This window comes from Colias croceus, chromosome 20, assembly GCF_905220415.1.
Source record: "Colias croceus chromosome 20, ilColCroc2.1".
NCBI lineage: Eukaryota > Metazoa > Arthropoda > Insecta > Lepidoptera > Pieridae > Colias > Colias croceus.
Window position 1 is genome coordinate 4,582,090 of NC_059556.1, and position 19,950 is coordinate 4,602,039.

Sequence of the window (19,950 nt, forward strand, 5' to 3'; positions counted from 1 at the left end):
AAAATTTAATGTTTATTTCTGTCTATTAAAATAGCTCCTTTTTAGATATAAATAACAAAAACAACTTTTTTATATTAAAATTTAGTAGGTACCTTGGGAAGATATTATTATCTATGTGTTAATAGAACAATAACAACATGTTACGATTTTATACAATCAAAATATGTAAAAAAAATTAGCAGGTGTTATTATTAAATTGATCCCGAACCCGAAACTGTAGACTTTAATTTTTTTTTGTCATTTAGTGTTTATTTCATGTCAATTGTTTCATTAATAAAAAAAATTATGATCATTTAAATAATCACGGCGAACATTTGCTAAGGCATTCATAAACAGGGTGTAATCGTTAAGTGTGCACAGGCGATTTTTTTTTGTAAGTATTACTGATAACAAAAAACTTTAAACTGATATCGAAAGTACTTAACCTAATGAGTAAAATGGCCGTAATCATTTTTTTTAATAAATCGAGAAATTTCAAAAAAATTATCTTTAAACTCTCCCATACATTAAGTACATAATATGAAATATGAATATCCCATATACATATATTATGAAAGATTTTAGCTTTCTTTTTCTTTTTCTGGTTGTCTGCTTTAATTACTTCGCAAATTTGAAGTGGAATTTTCCACGCTTTTTCCGGACATTTTCACGCATTTTCCGGATATTTTCCGGGAATTTTCCGGGCATTTTCCGGGGATTTTCCAGGTATTTTCCACGCCTTTTCCGGACATTTTCACGCATTTTCCGGATATTTTCTAGATGTTTCCAGGCATTTTCCACGCTTTTTCCGGACATTTTCACGCATTTTCCGGGAATTTTCCGGGCATCTCCCAGGCATTTTCCGGAGATTTTCACGCATTTTCCGGATATTTTCCGGACATTTACATGCATTTTCCGCATATTTTCCATATATTTCTCATTTCCCAGGCATTTTCCAGACATTTCACTGACATTTTTCGGGAATTTTCCAGGCATTTTCCACGCTTTTTCCGGACATTTTCACGCATTTTTTGAATATTTTCCGGGAATTTTCCGGGCATCTCTCAGGCATTTTCCGGGGATTTTCCGGGCATTTTCCACGCTTTTTCCGGATATTTTCACGCATTTTCCGGATATTTTCCGGACATTTTCCGGGTATTTCCCGGACATTTTCACACATTTTCCGGGGGGATTTTCCAGATATTTTACGGGCATTTTCCGGATATCCCCGGAAAATGCCCCGGATTTCCGGAAAGTAAGTAAGTTTTTTTAGCTTAGATTAGTAATAAATTCTATTAATAATTCTTTGAATTGTTTATGGTAGTACGTGTTTACTAAATAATTGTATGTAAAGTAGTAAATACTATGCAGTCGCTATTCCACGCGGACGAAGTCGCGGGCACAGCTAGTAAAAAATAAGAAATAAAAGGCATCAAAGTTAAACTCAAACAGATTCTTTATTATACCTATTAGGTACCTATACAAAATAACTTCTCTACGTCAACCATATTTAATAACTAGTACAAAATAGGTTAAATATGTACTCATAACAACTTTCGTTTAAATTATTTAAACGGGTAACAAAATATTTATTGTATACAGAAACGTTAATAGCGCCTCATTAATTTTGAAACATGCGCACTTAACCATTAAAAGCCAAGGAATAATAATATTTAAAAATTCATTTCCATAAAATTTGATAATATTTGCTGCGTTGCATACAATTTTCTGCTTGATGTCACCAGGACAAATTTTACTTTGTTTTATAGTGAATCATTTAAAAACGTAATAAAGGTTTTTATCTATTACTAGCTGCTCCGCGTGGTTTTACCCCCGTGGCTCCATTCCTGTAGGTCGTAGCGTGATGATATATAGCCTATAGCCATCCTCGATAAATGAGCTATCTAACACGGAAATAATTTTTCAAATCGGACCTGAGTAGTTCCTGAGATTAGCGCGTTCAAACAAACAAACAAACTTTTCAGCTTTATAATATTCGTATAGATTTAACTAATTATTATAACTTTATATAGATACCTAATATTGTACTTTAAGCTGATGGTAGGGTATATTGCAATAGTCAAGTTATAGTTCAGGATACATCGCCCATTTTTGCAAGTGACTACTATCAAGCTGATTTTCCGTTTGTAGCTTTATTTTGATGAGACACCGAATAATATCGTGTACGAAACTCTCGATTGTGGTAGCTAACAGAGATAACAAGGATAAAATTTTTTGATATGATGGTTCTCAAATATTTATTACGCAATTTGTAGGACAATATGTCTGTTGAATTATATAAACATTAACTAAGTGAAAACAAAAAAATCAGCTTGTTAGTAATCATTTATGATGACCTCGTTATCGATACACTTTGGAAAGGGGGACTCTTTGAACAAACCATAGATTTTGTAGGACAAATATTTTTTCGAATAATTTAGGTAATTATCTTGAGATTGAACAAAAAAAATTCATTCAGTTAGTAATAAATATTTGAGAACCATCAAATCAAAAATTTTTATCCTTGTTATCTCTGTTAGCTACCACAATCGAGACTTTCGTACACGAAATTATTGGGCGTCTCATCAAAATAAAGCTACAAACGGAAAATTAGCTTGATAGTAGTCACTTACAAAAATGGGCGATGTATCCTGAACTATTAGAAGTTTATATCAACATTGATATTTTCACATCAACATTTTTCATTTTCATTTCATATAATAATTATATATGATATTTTATTCTACCACTTGCTGCTGAGCAACAGTTTTTAATGATAAAAATAACTCTATGCTACCTAGTTAAATGTTGTATATATATTTATTCATAAATGAGAAATTATGAAAGAATAAAAAGGTTCGATGTTCTGAATTGAACCTAAGGCACATAAAACCGAAAAGTAAAATAAATTTGATCGCTGCGGTGGGATCACGGGAGGTCGAGTGGTTAAGCGTTGCCACGGTACGGTGATAGACGCGTTATAGAGACGTGTTTGGTATGGTATCATATTTTTATTAGTTAAAAGAAAAACTGTAAAAAATAAGATACATTTCATTTGTGATACCAAAAACAACAGACATATATTTCAAAGTGTATGTCTGCTATTTTAAATGGTCAATGGAGGAACAGGAATTCTTCAAATACAGGAAAGTTCAAAAGGAAGTCAAACATGCCGCCGACCGGTAACGGTGAAGAAGAGGGTCCCTAATCTTAACGCATACATACGGTTAACTTAACTACATGAGATTAATATTAACAAGCCAATACACGAAGCAGAGGCCGCTCTACAAATTGTAAATGTGGATCAGCGAGGATAAAGTCCGGCCCCTCGCCACGGCCGGTCTTCGCGACAGCATCGGACTCCCCTATCGCCTTACATTATCCATTTGATATATACGTAGTGGGTCAAAAAATATTAACATCGCGTTTCAGACTCTGGATTGCGATTGGCCGTTTCAAGAATTCCGTTACAGTGAATGCGCATGCAGCAAAAACTCTTGCGTGCGAGGTCGGTGATCGCGACGAACAATCGGTACCGCTGCTCTAATCTACTTTAGGACAAAAAACTAAGAACTACACTGCGTATGACTCACGGAAACTAGTTTCTGACCTATTACATATAAATGTACAAAACTTACTACCACTTTGAACACGTTATTTTTGTCAAATTTTTTAGAATTCGAGTCGAATGTAATTTCTCAAATCCAATTGAGGTCAATGCAAAATCAGAACGCAGGATCATCCCTATTAAGGTTATCTCAAAGATGGCTTTATACCAAAATTGTGTTGAAACGTAAAAAGCGTAGCTTGGACAAATAATATTAGCGATACAAAAAAACACGAATGCAAAACAGACATTCCCGATACAATCCTGAGGACACGACCCTTGTTACAGATTCACTTTTATTCTAACGATTTTGATTGTACGCCTGGAGGGCAAATCTTTGTTGTTTATGTTGGGTTAAATCAACGAAGCATTAATAATGATAAACTAGAGAACTTTTCAACCAGTCAAGTCAGACTTTTCTGCTGTATAGGATTAAACAAAGAAGAGAACAAGTAGAAACTTTACGATGCTTTTAGTTGAAACCGGTTCAGCAATAACGAGACTAAAACAACCTCACTCATACCTACTTTTATTTATATACCAACCAAAAAGTATTATAGAGATAAATATGTGTTTTAAAGTAAGGAAATAATTCTATCGTTCTTTAACAAAAAGGACATAGAACAAACAACATAATATGTACAAGAAACACTTAGCTAGATGGAGGAAAATAGACTTGTACTATCCGTCACACGATTTATTCTTCTCCCTATTAGAACTATTCTCTCTTCAACAAAGTTACTAAATCCTGAATTGCTAAGTATATAATCGCGTTTACAATAGGTATATCCGTCAATAGACAACATGCAATGTAAAGTAAATGTATGTAAAATGTATGTAAGTATATGTATGGCCATTGCATATGCCATCACATCAATTACTTCCCTTGCGAGATAATTCCTTTTACGTCTAGTGAATAGTTCAGTGTCTATCTGCAGTAATATTTCTTGCTAGCTACAATAAAGTTTGGGCAAAATAATTGCGCGCTAGTACAGGAGGTTTGAATGGTCTCCTGTGGACTATCTTTAACCCATGTGACTTTATGAGGTTTAGTAGGTATTTTATCGTGGTAAATTGTAACAATACGCATTCAAAAATCACTTTCAGTGGCTGAGCTAAGCCATTGAAAGTGATTTTTGAATGATTTTTGAATGTGAATTGTGTTTTCGGAACTCAGTGAAGTTCAATTATTAGTAGTCCATTGCTTTTGGTGCAGTGTATTCTGACATAACATAGAGCCCTATCATAGGGTGACCTAGGTATGCGTAAACGCATTCTCTACTGTATGTACATATGAATTTATGGTACTTTATTGATACTCTAGATTCTATAACACAATTCTAATTCTAAAATTAGGTAATTAATTATAATTAAACATTTCTTTGCCATTACCTGCCTAGTATAAATATTACTCCTAAAATTATGATATTATAAAAAAATCATAACTATACACATTGAATGACGTCCAACAGGGTGTCCATAGTTTTAACTTTAAAATATATCTAATATCCGGAACAATTCGTATAATATTGGTTTCCTGAAATAAGTTGAAATTTTTTTGCGTAACAAGTCAAAGAACATTGTAAGTATCAACCTTACTTTTCCATTTTTCACAGTTGCAAAGATCACCGTTAATTTTAGACAAAATAATAATTTTAAATTAAGCACGCCTACACTTATACCTTGGCAATGTATAGTAACTACGTAAAATGTGGAGAACACACGCAAATATCTAAAAGAATTTTATATTTGCTGCTTCCATAACTCAAATAATATATGGCTTTCTTTTACTTTCGCAAAGGCACGTAAATTCAAATTTATTAATAACCGCTTTAATCACGAAATACAAGTAGAAACAGTAACAATCTTATTTTGAAATACAAGATAATGTTAATAAAATTGCAATAAATATCAAGTAAAAGGCAACAGCATCAATTTAATTACAAATTACGGGATAATGTTTCCATCTGGATGAACATATCAAAACAATTAACGCACTTAACCGAATGAAAGTGAACATTTGGGTTCTCATGAATATTTGATGATCCACGTAAGAAACAATTCCACCTGACCTAACTCAAATGAGATAATACGAACAAACATTCTAACAAAACAATTTTCTTGCTTATATCTTGAGTAATTTCAGCAGAAATTAATTTGCTACCTAATATTTTAATATTGGTTTTATATCATGCATAACAGACTTTATATTGAATTTTTTTTTATCATACAATTATTAACCCACCTTGAGCAAAAAAGTTTCTTTATTTTCTAGGAAAAGGTAAAGTATATCTAAACAGATTAGAAACGGAAGAATTGAAAGTAATACTGTGGCGGTAACTCTATCAACTTCTGTAGATATGGACATTAGAACTTGACATTAGGCCCATAATAATAAAGAGGATAAAGAACCGTATATAGAAAAGCGAAGGGTACACTAAGTCTAATTAAATTAACTGAAATTAACATAATAAACATCCTAGAACCTGACTAGACTTAATAATATAATATAAAAAAATACAAAAGCCTATAAAAATTTACTCTTATAAACTTCGCTTAATTGTACCCCCGTGCCTCAGAGACATAAAGTAATTTTCTCTTCGCTAATATAGGATCTCTCTTCATAACAAACTATACCATTGTTATAGAGTGCACTTGTACTTGCACCTAACAACACATCAAACTACATTTTTTTGTTGGCCTTCATAGCTGAATTTCAGTAGAAAAATCCTTTCCAAAAAAAACTTGAAAACAAACAAACACAATTTCCAATTACCTTACATAAACTTTAACCGATATTAATAACACAGTAAATTTCCGAACTTCCAACAATTAATAACTGAAAATGGCCAAGCTTATCAAATATTCACGATACCGTGTCGCCTAAAACATTTTAAACATTCAAAAGTTCATTATGAAAACACTATACTAGTTTTCGTGTCATTTCCTTCAAATTCCAAACCTTACAGTAATAACCACAAAGGCTTTCACAGCTGACGGAGACTGCAAAGAGCTTAAAGCCTCGGTTTTCATTTTGGAAATACGTGACAGTAGACTACAGGACTTTGACAACGTAGGACGTGTTTCGCGCGCTTTACAAAATACACAAAACTTACGATATCATTAATGTAATTATTATCTGTGGCATTATGCCGTGAGTGGAGTATACGTGAAGTCATAAGCGTGTTTTGTGAATATATTTGGTGAGTTCATTTCAGTTTCACACTTATTTTTGTTGATATTTTAATTAAGTTTCTGTATATCATGGTGTTCATAAAGCATTACTTGTAATTGTAAAATTACATTTACACCATACTAATACTCTATTAAAGCTTAGTTCACATTAAGCTACGAAAAATATTATCGTGACGAATTAAAAGCACATTATTAAAGTTAAGTTCCAAAGTAATATATTGTTAAATACGAAGCAATTATAGAGGGAAACTTATTATATTACTTCGGATCAGGTGAGTTTTCATCACATTTATGCATCCACAAGTACCAAACTTTATATTTTGATCTACATCATGTACTAATTGATACATACTGTACAGTAGTACGCATATGCACATTTCTGGAAGTATCCAGAAATGTGCATATAATGCAAATCCAATAATGCAGACATACAAAGTTTATAGTGGAATGCTATTTTAGGATTGAGGTCAATCCATACATAAATAGGAATCAATCAATAGTCGCTAGTGTTCTTGATCGATGTATGACAATGGAGATTTATTACAAACTACAAGTGCGAAACAATAACTATTATAACTTATTGATTACTTTCTACAAAGTTTTTGAATTATCCTTAATGTTATATGAACGTACTTTAGATACAAACTTCCTATTAAATCAATGTGATATACCTAGCAGGAGTTTAAAAAGTTTAAAGGAACTTAGAATGTATTTTTATGGTACCTGGGTAATCTCTTATTAATTTAACAAATAATATACATGATAACTTAGTAGGCATAATAAATTTTCAGCACCAAGGGGATTGTTTCAATAAATTAAAACTAGCGTGTAATGGTTTGGATAACACCACATTAGCACAAGCACTTCGTATTATCAGATAAATTTTCAAATTGTAATACTTTCAGGCGAATTATTCAATTAAAATATGACATTTAACAGCATAGCAATTGAGAAGATAATTATTTATTTATACGAAAGTAATCGATAATATCAAGGCCTATATAAAAGCGATCGTTTCCCTCTGCTTAGTACTTCGTAGGTACCGTACCTACCTCTCATACATATAATATGTAAAACACAATAGCTGAATGATTAACGAAGTAAACTGATAGAACCTCAAATTATAGCGACTTAGAATAAGTGGATTATTTGGCATTTAGCATTTATTAGATCGATTTGGACAAGGTGTATTTTCTTTAATTCTGAAGCTATCAAAGTTAGCTTACCTGAAAATTGACCTATGCCGCCATTACCATGCCGCTACTGTTTGTAGAGTTTTATCTAAGCTTATAAAGTCCAAAGTTACTATCAATTTAAATACCTTATTATCTGTCATCTATCTGTAAATGTTATGATGTATTGTTTAGGATGCTTAAAAAAACCTCTATATTTAATAGCTCTCTCTCTATCTCATCTATACTAATCTATACAGAGGAAAGGTTAGTAATTATGTATGTTTTCACGCATAAACTACTGGACCGATTTCAAAAATTCTTTCACCATTAGAAAGCTGCATCTTCACTGAGCGACATAGGCTAGGTTTTATCCCGAAAATCCCACGGACGGGAATTATGCGGGTTTTTCTTTGAAAACGTGGGCGAGGCCGCAGGCGGAAAGCTAGTAATAAATAGAAGTCTTGTATATACTTGTATATCTTGTTATGTAGTATGATCTAGCTACATTACAGATCAGTGAAACAGATGTGAATGCATTTAACGTTTCATAGTTTTCTTAATTATATTGGCTCTACCAGACAGTAATAGATTCTGACGTCCCCATAGGGGTTCAATTTTGGTTATAACCTAGTTATAATGCTCATGTGGTAGGTGTTAACAATTTAGGTACCTAACTACCAGTGGGAGACTGTCAAAATAAGTTAAACAGGTAATTGTTATAAAATAGAGCAAAATGAAAATAATAATACTACAAAATATGCAAAAGTATTTACTCTAATACAGTACTGATTGAGCCCACTTTTTGCAAAATATATACATGATAAATAAGGGAAGTGAAGTGTTATAAAATGTCGAATAATAAAATACTGGGGAACAAAAATCGTTGAAACCACTACATGAAAGTAAAATTACATGAGTATATTCTTTATAGTCTTCTACAGAATTTATTTTACGTCAACCTTTCACTATTCACACACCACAATTTTATAATAGCAGAGATTCAATTAAGAACAAGAATAGAACTGAAACTGCATGATACAGGGGTTTGTTCGTACAATTAGTGACTGCTTCACTTGATTCCTATCATCTAATTAACTTGCATTGATCAATATTCATTAAATGCATTGAATCCAGCAATTGAACGTAATTAAGATTTGCTCACACTCGCAGATTACGTCTAGAATTGGTTTAATGCGTATTGTATTATCTCGGATTTTCAAAGGTATTAAAAACCGAATTACTTTATTGTATGGGTAATAAGATAATAAAAAATGTTATTATGTTAACGCTGAGCGAGATAACATGATTATAAAAAATATTTCTCTGTGAGTGCTTTAAATGTATGTACCTAATCTTTTGAGAAAAAATATCTTGAATCGTAAAAATAACTTGTGCTATAAAAGTGATTCTACTCGTGTAATAAAACTAAATAAATCCTACGAAATATAAGATATAACCACAATATAACTGTTTACATTTATAATTTTAACACCGGCTTAAATGTAAAATATAAAGGACCCAAGAGAATTATAACAACATCTAATTTCAGTTTATAAATTAAACTAAAGGCATAATAAAGTTTGTCAGAATCAACATAATGTAACATTAATTATTATCATTCAATAATAAAGTATTATATTAACAGTTCATAGAGAGTTCAGGTTTTATAAACCGTAAATTGGGCATGTTAATATATCATTTTAGAAATTAGAATTCCGTTTTTCTATTTATTTGTATTTCTATTTCACCAAACGTAGGTACTTTTGGTAAAATTAATAACTACCTATTTTAGTCTAAAATACGTACGAGTATAATATTATTTTAAAGGAGGAAGAAACTTTAACTGAAAAGTATGTCATATTTCGTACACTTGAAGAAATAAACGAACATGCTCTCGCAAATTCTGTGAAGCTACTTTGACACGTGTAAGGTGTGTGTCAAATTAGGAAATAGGAGTATATACAAGATACAAACGAAGGAAGATGGCGAGGAAAACATTTGTAGAAATCTTACTATAATAATAGACTTTATTTTACTTTTTAATTAGGCCAGATATTCACGGATAAGATTTGCTCTAACATAAATTTTAGTTCCGCTATTACTTATTATTAATTTGAATTATCAACATGATTAAATTCCACGCTACGTTTTGTATGAAGTAGAAAATCTCTCGAAATATCAAACATTGAAGCATTATTCGTTTCCATTTCCATAAAATTTTTATATTTTCGTACACAAACCTCCTCATTACCAGCGTCCTTCCACAAGACGCGAATGTTGTTCATTATAGCCTCATTTTGGAAAATTATCAGCTTTTAAAGCCGCACATTGTCAGTATTATCTGAGTTTACACAAAGCTCATTAAAACTGCTTCGTGAAGTGGTATGCGGGATGTAGAGCCTATTAATTAATGTCTGTTTTTGTTCAATATACAACGAAATAAGTATATGTGTATAACAATTTTATTTCAGTTACTGGAAATGATACTAATTTTCCTAATGTATCCCGTTCTAGTAATACTTTCATTTATATTAGATGTCTATAAAAATGGACATAACGCGGTCCTTGGAGGCTCCTATACCCACTCACAAATTACAAAATTAATTTCCTTACAATTACATATTATGTCCACGTACATAATTGTGATTAAACAATAAGATCTAACGACAATTATATTTGTATCATTGAATACTCGGATACAAGATGGCATCCCACTTTGTTAAATTAAAAGTTGCGTTCGTTATGTACGTAATAATTCTATACAATTATTGTATATGAAATCAATAACGTACCATTAAAAACATATCTATTACGAAACAATGTATTAAATAGAATTATAATAAGGAATATACACATTGCTGCGTATTATGTATGGATAAACCTGTCGAAAAATATTATGTATTTATTTTTTATGTTAAGAAAGAATTTAATCTGTTTAATTCAGGATCTAGTTAAATAAGACATTAGTTTATTTAATTTCAAGTATGTAGGTTTAATTAACAACGAAGGATAATTTTGATTAAATGTGTGAAACTATTTGAAACTCAAACTCAAACTCAAACTCAAACATTCATTTATTCAATTAGACTACTATTTAGTAGCACTTTCGAATCGTCATTACATAATTATTTTAACATTTACCACCGATTCGGAAAGCAGTGATCTATGGAGAAGAATCGGCAAGAAACTCCATAGTTGCTCTTTTAAAATCATGTCGATATTACATAATATGTAACTTATATCTAAATACATAATATATCATAATATACAAAGAACTGTCCTGTGGTTTTTACAGCACGCACCGTGCACCTACGAATTTACATAATTCAGCTCTCATTAGGTATTCCTTTAGTTTTCGCAAGTGTCACTATCCTACATTTTGTACTTTGATTAGCTCACTCGTTACATATTCATTATATAACCGTGCACTATCCTTTCCTATCCTTTCCTATTACATATTACGAAATAAGTTACACATCGAATAATATACAGGTGCGTTTTTCCACTTAAAAAACGTAATCTTCTTCAAATTTTTTGTCAATAAAAACAGACAAGAGTTCAAATGCTTTCAAATTATTCCAAACTTTCCGCCTGCGGCCTCGTCCGCGTTTTCAAAGAAAAATCCGCAAAGTTCCCGTTCCCGTGGGATTTCCGGGATAAAACCTAGCCTATGTTGCTCAGTGAAGATGCAGCTTTCTAATGGTGAAAGAATTTTTGAAATCGGTCCAGTAGTTTATGCGTGAAAACCATAATTACATACATACATAATTACAAACCTTTCCACTTTATAATATGTATTAGTATAGATTAATCACAATAATAGTGATAATAGTGACTAAAATAACATAATTTAGTAATTTGTACCTAAATTTTAAGCACTCTAATTTTAGAAAATGTATCCAATTTTTATATCACTTTTACTGTTATGAATGTATTTAATGTATGTGTACTTAGGAAAAGCAAATTGACTTTGATTTATCAATCGCGTGCCTGTCGGTCACTAGCCCCGAGTTATTGATTTTACCACAACAATTTAGACGCACATAGCCGAAATTCAACCTGAGTATAGGTACTTGATCTAATTTCCAATCAGCTCATATTGAAGGTATATTTGATACACCTTTTTAACTGTATTCAATATGCTAGTTTCTATAAGCTAAAAAATACATCATCGTTGGTAAAAACCACGTAAAAACTCTAATATCAAAACTATAGTTAATCGTTTCGTAGATTCTTTCTTTTTCATTATTATGTTCTACTAGAATCGAGAATGTTCTGTCATAAAATGAATTTACATTTTTACTTGAGTATATTATTTTTTTTTTAACGAATAGGTTAAGTTAAATGGCAGAAAACCACACGTCTAAAGATTTTCCTTTTATTGTATTTAAAATGGCATCCAAAATCAAAACTCTTTATGACAAGGAAACAAGAAATAAAGAATCTTTTAGTGAAAGAAACTATAATTGTTAGTTATTTAAAGAGAAATTCATTTTCATACATTATATTTTCTCTATGTTTTTACTTGATTGCCAAGGTTTTCCAGGAATCTGTTTGTAATACCATCTTGCAGTTACTTGAATATGTAGTACATTTAGTATGTTTTTATTTTACCGCCAAATAAGATCTAAAAAGTCCTCTTCGTTGTTTTATCATAATGTGACTGCGTTTAGGCCTGTATGGTGTACACACACGGTTTTTCGCCGTGAAAATGTACGGAACGGCGCCGCACCGGGACGTCTACATGCTTCCACATTAATCCATACAACATTGAAGACCGTGTCTACACACGGCGAATTAACCCCAGATTTTCACGACGAAAAACCGTGCGTAGGTACAAGAGGCCTAATTCAAATTTCATATCTCTATACGTCAAGCTCGTAATTTATTACCATACTAGCTTACCGCCCGCGGCTTCGCCCGCTTTCTCTAAAACGATTTGAGATTTAAACTATCCTATCTCTCAAGTTGGATCGAACTGCACATGGTGTGCGAATTTTATTATAATCGATTAAGTGGTTTAGGAGTCCATTGAGGACAAACATTGTGACACGAGATTTATATATATTAAGATTAACATTTCCTTGTCACATTTCAAACTATGAATGACCTTTGGTCATCATTGTAAGGGTCGACTACCTAATGCTTATATTTGTGCTAGCGCATAATGCGTATATGGCAGACAATATTATGAAAATTGCTTCAAGTCTCTAAATACTTATACTTAATATTCACACTCCATGAGACAATTAAATAGAAAAATTATATAAAAATAATAAGGAACCCTTATCAATTACCTTAGCGTTAAAATACTTTTAAATTTACAAAAAATTGTTTTATTTACCTTTGCAAGCATATATTTCCTACAGAATAACAAGCAATTTTGCTGACAATGCGTGAGGCGTAACAATAGCTGACCGATTGCCAAAATCACGCAAACAGAATCTCCATTGTTCATGAAATGTGAACAACAACCACTAAACTGTCTCGTTTACGAGTATCCGTACTAATCGTCACTAAGACTAAAGAAAAATAACGAGAAAATTTCGAAAATACTGTAAAATAGAAGTATCTGAATATTCTATATTAAGGTTTATATTTTTATCTGAGACTAGCGTCGTTTCTGGTACATATAAAGCCTATAACACTCAAAGACCATGGTTCCATACCATGTACAATGTACATATATCGAACGGTAAAATTATAAAAACCAATAAACCTTTAAAGACATTTTCAGGCAGCCATGTTTATCTAGGACACTTCGGAGAAACCTTATTGGGAGCAAATTATACTAAACCGTGTTAAACTAAATAGTCAAGAGGTTTCTGGTGATATAGACCAACCCAGTCTATAGTAATATAATCCCTATTGTAGTCTCTGTACTTAGTCCGTTTGCCCAAACTTTCAACAATTATTGTGGTACAACCATCGTAGATCTGCGTATAACTATTGAATATTTAATACTTAAGGCTAAATATACCTCCAAGTAACGATAATCCGTCCGTTGTTAAAAAGAAAATGTTGTTTTCTTCTATATTATAACGTTAAAACATATATTATCCAATCCATATCTGTATTTCCAAAGATTATTAAAAATTTACAAAGTGGACTTGATAATATTTAACAGGATTTGTAATAAAAAAAAATACGTAAAATTTATCTCTTTTTCAGACGTAGTCGGTTGAAAACATATAATTGAATACTATCAGGCTATATTATAATATACGCAATTACGGACACCGCCCAGCTGTAGCGGGTGTGGTTTTGGCTCCCAAATTGTCATATTATTGCTTTCAAGTGTTTTAACAATGATGATGAATGACATAGAACAACTTTATTAAATCAAAGTAAATTGTTTGAAAATAATATAATTGATAATATCTACTAAAGTACTTGAAATGTTACTTACGGATAGGTATTTCGATAAATACTGATATCGTCAGACGTCAACTAAATGAATGCGGAATTTTATCATTATTTTATTTCCAATGTAATAAAAGTCATGTTATTTATTGATGATAATATATAAACCAATACGTAGCAATAATTGAGTTCAGATACAAATTACAAAGTTTTTATCTGATTTTGTTTGGATTCGCGAATCATAAGCACTATTATTAAAATTCTATATTTAAATAAGTAAGTGGAGCTTTCGTCTCTATATAAAATTTTTTTTTTCTGAAATCATGCTGAATCTAGTTAGACATAAAATTAAGGAAGCAACGACATTTGCAACGCGCCATGCAGTTTTCCACGGTATTTTCCTCCACTTTAATTTTTGCACGTTCAATCTCGAACTATATATTTTTTACAACTAAGTCCCCATTTCATACGGAATTAAAGAATATTATATCTAGCTTCTATCTTCGCTTTTATTACCTTGCAAGTTTGTATGACATTCCGTTTGCATCATGGCTCCTCCGTTTTCAATGGAACGTCACGACACAAAGAAAATTGAGAATTCTTTTCAGCATCTCGATGAAAACAGTTCTGCTTTTACAAACGTGAAGTAGGCATTGATATTTCGAGGTCTATTCGATAGCTGTTGAGAACCGAGTCTTAATAAATTCAAGAGGGTCGAATAAATGCGAGATTAAGATGAATCTTCTTTAAATCAGGTCTAAAACAAGACTGACGAGGGTAATGCTGAGTAATCTCTTATTTTCATTCTCATCTTTTATTTAGTTAAAATGAAAGTGCGCAATAAACTAGAGTGTAAAAGGAATTTTTAAATAGAATTTGGTAGACATCATTTTTTAAATAAATAATATAAGGTGAACTTATTATCATTTCTATTGTGAAGCAAAAACTGAAATCATCGGATCTCTTTCTAACAACAATAAATTTGAACAAAAGTAAAGGGTAATGAGCTCATATTAAACAACGATTTTTATAAAACAATTTATTTAAATGTTCCAAAACTTTGCTTCACACACTTCCCCGTCTCATAGAAATATATTTCATGTTAGATTCAGCTTGATTTTCTTCATACGAAATTATCATGGATGTTAATATTATAAAGCTGAAGAGTTTGTTTGTTTTGTTGAATGCGCTAATATCAGGAACAGCAAGACCGATTTGAAAAAAATATTGTTAACAGTAACAGTATTAGATAGTCCATTTGTAGAGGTAGGCTATAGCAATATATCATCACACTAAGTCAAACAGCTGAGGTAGCTAGTCATATAGGTACAATTTCAAATACAGTATATACATGTATATACTGTAGATAATTTGGTAAATAATACCAATCATATCCTTTACCTTTCCTAACAAAAGCGAGAATAAAAGCTGCACACTGCATATGTACTATGAATAATCAGACTCAGGTGGTACTATATCCGCGCTCGCTAGTTCTTCATACAATTTAATTAAAAATAATAAGTGAAGTGAAGTGTATGTTACAAGTGCCTCAATGTGGGTCGTGTGCTTGACCCGAACGTTTATAATAATGTTAGTACTCATGTTTTATGATGCCCCATAGGGGTAGGAAACGGTAAATGTTTTATATGATGGGATTCAACAGAATTGACGAGAAATTATAATGAATATGTGCTGAAGATACGATTTGAACTTGCGATTTTAATATAAGAAAATATTTTGAATATACTTAGAGCATTTTATTTTATTAACTGAAACTGAATTAATATCATGTGATGACAAACTATCAAAACTAGTCAACTAAAACAGTTTTTGGATAAATAAGTACCAACAAGTACCTGAAGTAATGTTTGTTTAAGTAATGTCGTTCTTTTAAGAAGTTTCTTTACATTTCTAATTTCTCTATAACAAGGAAACAAAAGGTTGATTATACAAAACAGTCGATAAACAAATAACTCACAAAAATGCCACCATTATAATATAACGCGAGCTTAATCACATTTTTTTGTTCAAATTAGTTATTCACAAAAATTCTGCTCACTGTTTAATTTCGCGCCATTACTTTTTTTACTCTTATATAACGCGTTAACCAGCCAGAGTGTTAACAAAAAGTTCGTATTAATTCTGCTGAATCGTAATATTCCAATTTCCTGCTATTATAAGCATTGCAACGCTTTGATGAACAGATTTTCAAAGCAATCAGCCTTTGTGTTGAAGCATCTTTGTTTGCTCATCGTTTCGCGTCGAATTGATGTTGCGGGAACAAATATTCTTGTGGAACGTCTTGATTTTCCGTGTTATTATGTAAATAGTTTGTATGTATTGGGAGTAAAACATACTTACATATATTTTTTGTGAATGTAATAGACAAAAGTATAATATGTTTATGTATATTACTATGAATAGTTAATGTCAATTTAAAATGCACACGAAGGATTAAAAAAGGTTAACAATTTTCATTTATTCAAGACTTGTAAAGGATTTTTTATCGACTTCAATATTCCTTCTCATGTCAACAATGAATATTTACTCGGCCTAAAACACTTAGTAATATTTTAACCCTGACACATCAAAGTTTAATATTATGTCCAAGCATGATGAACATTTAACGACATCATGTTAACACCCTTTTAACAAGGACCCCACTTTACTAGCGTATGCAAGCTTGGTGTCCTTAGCAAACATCTTCACAGATTATGTTAGACCCCATCTTGTGTGAGAATATTCTAATCGGCCGTTATTCACATTAATAAATCCTTAATGCCATTACATAATAGACTATGTTATACCTAGCAGAATTTATTAATAGAGTATATCGTAAATTATAGGATGTTATAAACCGTATTTAGATTATAAATCATTACTAGCTGTCCCGGCAATCGTTGTTTTTCTAACTCATTATCACTTAGGTATTTGAAAAATAGATGTCGGCGGATTGCAATATCTACCAAATGTGCACACAAAATTTCATAGGAATCGGTCCAGCCGTTTCGGAGAATTTTGGTAAGTAACATTGTGACACGAGAATTTTATAAGAAGAAGATGACGTATTTTTAGAAAAATATTTACATACAAACTTTTACTAAATATGATTTGTTGATAATTATTTAGGCTTGTTTGCAAATAATAAACCCAGGAAACAAATAGATCAATTAACCCTAGAAAGATAATCATATTGAGTAGTACGGGAAAGATAGTCATGCGTCAAATTTACGCATGTTTTTTAGTTAGCTCTAAGTCGAGGTATATTATTTTTTTTCTATAAATATTAAGTTATTATATATTTACAGTTATTTTAGAATAATTAATACTACAAATAATTTATTTATAATTATTTTTATACATATAAAAAAACGAAAACATTCAACGTCTGCTTTAAATCTACAATTCTTGTAACACGTATTCTTTTTAATAAAAATTTATTTTTTACCACAATTATCAGACTTTTTTATATTTTATGTATATGGTGCACATATAGTTATATGAAAAATTCGTGAGAAACCACTTTAGCACGTATCAACATATGCTCACCACATACAACAATGTTCCTTTTTTTGCAGGACGTATTTGCCTTTCGTCATATTTCAGAAGGACAAAAAGTATAGTAAATATGTTTTTTTACTGAAGGCCTCCTCAGTACTTTCTTACGACGCGGACGTACCCGATACTATATTTGGCAACAAATTGGAGATATTATCACGCAAATATCTTCTCAAAGCTGGTTGTTCTAAACGCCCACGCATAAACAAAGAAGACAGTTCCATGCTTCTATATTTCATGTTTTTTTTGACTCAGATGTTTTTGTGCTTTATTGTTAACATTGTGGCCATAAATTTAATATGCAATATGCAGGCAATTTTAATGCTTCCATAAAATAAAGCCATTGGCCATCTCATTATCTTCCTACTATAGGACATCAGGGAACGCATTCGGTCTAATGCATCTACTCCGCCTTTTGCTTGAATGTAATATATCATCTTTGCTTTGTACTTCATCGGGAAAAGCTTCTTCTGTGTCATTTTGCTCGTCGTCTTTATTTTCGTGGTCCTCCTACTTCACTATCGGTATCTTCACAGGGACCTTCTTCGCTTTGCATAATAGCGGCCAGTATACAATATTCTTCCAATTTTCTATGCTCAATTGTTTTCTATATTTATTATATTATGTATAAAAATATTTTTTAACATAAGTCACAATATACACTATACAGTAATAATAAGCTAAAAAATATTCAAATTACCATAGAAGTCAAAATCTTAAAAGTCACGGTAAAGATAATCATGCGTAATTTTGACTCACGTAGTAGTTATATTTCAAAATCGGTTACATTAACTTTATTGACACTTATACCATAGGGTAGCTCTCAGTGATTTATGAAATGTCCTAAACGCACAGATATGGATTCGCGAATTTTAAAAAGATACAACTATATTTCTAAAACGCAGGAGTCAATTTGACGCAGACTATCTTTCTAGGGTTAAGTAGATATATTATAAAAAAAATCGCAGAAATATAAGTTCTAGTAAAATATTATATCAATTTATAACGCAGATTAACATGTACATAAACTTATAGAAATCGTCATAGTTGAAGTATTGCGGAACTAGTGCAGTCTCCTCAAAGATGTTAATGCCCCTTTGTTCCACAAGTTCAAAGAAGTTGGGACGATCTTGAGGCAGTTTATAATTGATAGCAGATAGATGGTTAAAACGTGCTTTTCTGATATTTATGTAATATAATAGTGATAAATCAATTCAAAATAAAGTTGAAGAAAAAATAATTAATTGACTCAGAGTTAAATAGTTTTTCATTTGATATGAAATATTTATAAATGAAATAATTTAAAGCGATTTGATTTCATTTTTTATTGCATATCAAATGAAAATAGAGTGTATTGATAAAATATAAGAAGTTTTTTGACAAAAAACACACAGTGTTTATCCAATTTAAATGCTAACGCTCTACATTTAATACTACTTATAAGTTAAAAGCAATGAATAAAAGATGAGAATATTTTATAAACTGCAGTGCGGTGCTGCAGATTCAAAACGATGATCCCTTAATAAAATTTTATATGATACCTAGACGAAAGGTTGCAGCAAGTTTTTATTAATTTTATTAAGCTGGTTACCTTTTGCCCAGGTTGCCTGGAAGAGATCACCTCTAAGCAATAAGGCCGCCTAATAAACTGTATTTTGTTCTGTGTATATTAGTAATAATTTTCCCGAGTATAGTTTCATTAAAGAGTAATAAATAAATAAATAACAAAGCATTCAAATAGTTTTTACAATCAAATACGTACGGAAATTAAAACAACTATTTGTTCTATTTAGGTCGGTCCACTGAATGTTTTATTTTCTATTCGTTAAAAGGCTTTCAAATTAATTTGATTCGCATGTACTTTGTAACGTTGGTTGGTATTTGATCACGAATTACTAATTAAGGAATTTTGATTGGAATTGAACAAACAAAGACGTAATTCTCGTATTCGTGCGTAGGTACTGTATAGGATTTAAATTTTCAGTGTAAATAAATATGTAGATTGTAGATATTGAACATACCACGGTAAACTTTGTTAGGGTATTTATTAAGTGGGGTTTGGAGCAGATTAAG

At 31.3% G+C, this 19,950-nt stretch overlaps 1 protein-coding gene across 1 annotated transcript in view; it reads left to right on the forward strand.

The window, feature by feature from the left end:
- Positions 1–6,628: 6,628 nt before the first annotated feature.
- LOC123700922 overlaps positions 6,629–19,950 on the forward strand; it is a 61,659-nt gene continuing 48,337 nt past the window's right edge. Inside the window, exon 1 of the mRNA XM_045648295.1 lies at positions 6,629–6,789. The gene's annotated coding sequence lies outside the window, so the exon portion shown is untranslated. The remainder of the gene's footprint in view (positions 6,790–19,950) is intronic.